Below are 5,031 nucleotides of genomic sequence, written 5' to 3' on the forward strand. Positions count from 1 at the left end.
AAAGTAAAATTTAAGCTAAAGAAACTTTTTGAATAAAACAAGTAAGTTAGTAGATAAACTGTGTGTTAATAACATTAATTGTTCTACTTAGAACAACAAGGCCAGATAACTTGCCAGTAATTTAAAGTATGTTTTTGCATTAAAAATTTCTTTTAAACATAAGACAATAAACAATGAACTTTACCGCAAGATCAACAACAACAGCATCCGAGACAATCCTACGACCGGTTTCGTCCTTATTAGGACTCATCAGGCAGGATTAGTCGCGAGAAACCGCTATTGTGATCTTAAACAAGCGGGCTTAAGTACAATGTACTGAAGCGACCGTTTGTGAGTAAAGTTGAAAAAATGACACAGCTTAATCATTCACAGCTCTACGTCTCAGACATTGTCTTGTTGTGAGATTATAGTCTTCACTCGTTTGATCAGTTTTAGCCAGTATTTATTTCGGCCATCATCAACAAGTTGAGATGTTTTATGCCATCGATTATAAACAATGAACTTTACCGCAAGATCAACAACAACAGCATCCGAGACAATCCTACGACCGGTTTCGTCCTTATTAGAACTCATCAGGCAGGAATAGTCGCGAGAAACCGCTATTGTGATCTTAAACAAGCGGGCTTAAGTACAATGTACTGAAGCGACCGTTTGTGAGTAAAGTTGTTGTTGTTGATGTAATAATAATGTTAAAAATATAGTGTTAGAGTGTGCTAATGCAGTTTAATTCAAAGCATTTAACTTAAAAAATACTAACAATTGTTTAATATACATTGCATACACTTAAAACTCTTAAAAGTTACAAAATTAAGTCTTAAAACAGTGCGTTGGTTTTTATTTGTTTGTCTTAAAGCTAAACAAACATAACTAAATTTTATTATAAATTCTTAGATTATGAACCTGCTAATTTTTTACCGAGTTTTGTAAGCATTTAGCTTTAAATTTTAGGCTATATGAAAAAGAATGTAAATTTTTAAAGGTCGTCAAAAGTTTTTTTGTTTAAAAAAAAATAAATATAAAATAAATGTTTTTATTTTTACATATCAAAACTATTGATTTCAAAATAATACAAGTGTTCAACTATTATTGATTTTCTACAACAATATTGATTTTTAAATAGTTGAATATAAATCAGTTATCAAACGATAATTTATGTTATACATTTAGTCATATATACTCAGCTTTTTTTTATGTATAAACTAATGGTATTAAATTTTTATAAAACAGTTAATTATTTTTTTAATAAATTTATACTCCTCTCAACCTTGTAAATTTCAAAAAGTTGTAGTAATCAGGTACCTTTAACTTTTTAAAAGAATAAATATGGTTGTTTTGTTCAGTTACGATGTGTCACCTTAACATTAAGATGTTTTTAAAGTGTCGGTAAAGTAACCAATGTTTTTAAAATTGAAATTAAAAAGTTTACGCATGTAAACATATTTTGAAGCAATTTTGATAAAACATCGTCATGCTCCAATAAGTACACGATTCAAGATGTTTTTGTCTCAGAATATTTTTTTAACATCTCCTTTTGTGTTATTCTCGCTCAGGCACGTATTAATGCTTTATTGTGAAAATGTTTTAATTTTGTCGAAAAAATGTAAAAAATTATGTATAATATTATACTTTGTGTTAACTATAGTTATAAATTTATTAAGATATTTTTTATGAATTTATGATTTCATATACTCATCAAAACCTTTAAATTTATTCAGTTGAAGTACAACTAAACGGTCAATTTAATTATAGTTTTGGTATTTCTTTATACTTTCATCGTGAATTTGGTTCTAATCATTTAAAAAATTATAAGAAAAATGTGTTTGGATTTTACTTTACTAATTCAGATAGTTAATTTTAAATCTAATAATATAAAGATTTCATTGCTTGTTTTTTACTTTTTTTAATGCTATATCTCAATATGGTCTATAGTTTGATAAATTCTAAAATTTCTTCTTATCAACTATACACCAAAATTGAACTGACAGTATGGTTTATGTTTTCATTTTAATACATTGTTTATGCTGCAGTTTATTATCCTTGTTTTAATAAGACTAACAATATGACTTAAAATGACTAAATATATATTAAACATCACTAAATACTTAAATGGTTGCTTAAAATTAAACTTAATCTATTTTTTTGTCTTCTTCCTTTGTGACAATCAGTCTTTACACACCCAAAACAAACTTAACAGTTTGTAACAATTTGTTCCCACTCATTCAGCAGAGAATTTTATGCATCATTGATCACGGTTTTGTAAACAAAATAATTGACCAACATAACCGATCATTTCGACATTTGCTGTAAACAGGGTTTGTTATGAACTAAAATATTGCTTAATTAAGTGTGAAGTAAAAATAAGGGTACTTGTCTTTAAAAACGTTTTGTAATTACTGAAGTTTATTTTATATCGTTATTTTGATTCTGTTTTGTATTGATAATCTAACTTCCTTTAGATTTTTTAAATGATGATATATTATATTAAACAATTTAACACAGTTAAAATCATAGGCTAGTTTTTTACAGAACAAATAGTTAAATAGATATCATAGCTGAAGTTCACTTAATTATTTTTTGGATTATTCTATTTAAGAAAGTAAATAATTGTACTTACTTCAACTTTAAAAATTGAACTTAATTACTAGAATTCAAAATTTATAAAACAATTTCATTAATTTGGTTAGTTAAAACGAATTTCATAAATTTATACTAAAACACGTTTGAAGTAAAAAAGTTTAATTTTTTTTTATGTATCTTCTTTTGTTAACTCTATTTTAAGTATATAGTAAATTAATTATATTCAAAGCTTAATATAAGAACAGTACACATTTTATAACCAATATTATTATGAAGAAAAAGTTTTCTTTTGGTAATAAGATGTATATTTATCAAGTTTCCTTTTAATACACAATAAATTAATTTATATACACGTATTGTCAAAAAACATTATCAGCCTTATTTGTACATTAGTACAAGCATTTATTTGTTCAAAGTTTGGTATTGAATAAAACAAATTAATAAATAGAAAAAATTTCAAAAGTTTACAAACACTTTTTGTTTAAAAATAAACATTATAAGCTATTTTTAGAACTTAATTGAATATGAATTTATATTTTTTTTGAAATAGGCTCAACTATGATAAATAAATACAATAGTTAAGGCTTAAGCAAGCCTATTTTATTTGTTCAGATAATTATTTCAAACCTCGTTTGAACGTTTTGTATAGTTGCAAATAAACATTTAACATTAAACAAAATTGCTTAATTTCCACAGAAAGAGTAATTGAGTTCATACAAAATGCAAAAAGTGTATTATATTGCTGTACTTAGCTCAAACCGTAATTTGTAAGTTTTTAATTATATAAATAATTTTAATTTACTTTTGGACTTACTGTCTGTCTATTACTTAAACACTTCCGATTTTACACATTTTTTTAGAATAGCACAAGTATTTTTGTTGATAGAAAATATCTAAAATCAATTTTGTTTAGTTTTTTTAATATTGCAAAATTTGATTTTATAAAAAAACAGAAAATTATAGTATTTTTATGGCATTTTTTTTTACCGAATTTCAAAGATGAAAAATGTTTTTGCAATGAAATTTTATTATTTTAAGCTGTTCAAAACAACTAAAATGTAAACATTTAGTTGTTTAAAAGAAAAATACTATATTTTAAGTTACAGGGTCTAATATGTATATATAAAGAGATTAAGGTGATTACTTGAACTAATTCACTTTCTACTGAGCCTACTTAAAGAGTTTTTAAATTATTTATTAGAAAAATGAGGTTTTAAACATTCCAGTACATACGCTTTACAAAGACAAAAAAGATTGTCTATAATCTTTAGCTGGTGCAATTTAAAATAAAAAGCACTTTGGTAAACATATATTGTGTTTTGTTTGTTGTATAACTTTTGCATCTATGTTTACCAAAATGCCTTTTATTTTAAGTTGGGCCAGCTGAAGACAAAAGACAATCTTTTTTATCTTTATGAAACGTATGTACTGGAATTTTTAAAATCACATTTTCCTATTAAATTACATATAAATATATATATATACATATATATATAACTTTTTATTACTTAAAACCATTTTAGTTTCATAGTATTAATTTTTTTGAAAACAATCTCTTAAGTTATACTTATAAATATTAATTAATAAGTAAGTAAAGTTATTTTTGTATTATACAAGAAAAGTGCAGAAAAATTAGACAAACAATTAACCTAAAAACTTAAATTTTATTTAGCGTATAATATTGAAGTATATATTGTAGTTTAGCAGTTTTCAAACAAGTCTTCGTGGCGCAATCGGTTAGCGCGTTCGACTGTTAATCGAAAGGTTGGTGGTTCGAGCCCACCCGAGGACGTAATTTTTGTTTTAAAATAGTTATTAAAACTTAAGGAGTTAAATTTAATTTAAAAGGTCATCGCAAATTAATTAAAATTTATTTTACTTCTTATATTCTTAAATATAGAATTTTTGAAAAACTAATATTGAATTAACAACTAATATTTCTAAACTGTTGAATGTGGCTTTGCTGTTTGCATTGAAAAATATAGCACTATTAAAACCGAAAAATGTAGGGTAGCTGTCTAATATACACGACCGTACAAAATTGTACTAGGGGACAAAATTGCATGAACGCACTAAATTGCATTAAGATACTTATGCACGAGTAGACAATTTTGCACGGGTCAAATTTTTTTTTTTAATTTCTGTATTTTTTTTTGTTATTTTTTTTTTACTATGACTGTTTCTCCTAACATTTAACTTCGGTCGGTAAGTAATTTTTTTTATTATTACAAATCTTAGTTTTTAATCTTTTTTTTTGCCTAAATTTTTTATTTTTTTATTTTACTATCACTATTTTCCCTAATAATCACCCTCAGTCGGTAGCTTTTTTTTTTAATTGGTAATAATTTTTATTAGTTATTTTTCTATCTATAAATAATTTCTCCTAACCCTTACCCTCGCTCAGTAACTTTTTTTTTAGTTCTAGTTTTGTTTTTATTTTTATTTATTTTATCT

General features: G+C 24.8%; 1 non-coding gene across 1 annotated transcript; it reads left to right on the forward strand.

The window, feature by feature from the left end:
- The first annotated feature begins 4,295 nt into the window (after positions 1–4,295).
- On the forward strand, positions 4,296–4,369 carry Trnan-guu (transfer RNA asparagine (anticodon GUU)). Its single transcript has one exon. It is a non-coding gene; the product is annotated as a tRNA-Asn (tRNA).
- Positions 4,370–5,031: the final 662 nt, after the last annotated feature.

Source organism: Thalia democratica, chromosome 2 (assembly GCF_965202585.1).
Source record: "Thalia democratica chromosome 2, ktThaDemo2.hap1.1, whole genome shotgun sequence".
Taxonomy (NCBI): Eukaryota; Metazoa; Chordata; class Thaliacea; order Salpida; family Salpidae; genus Thalia; species Thalia democratica.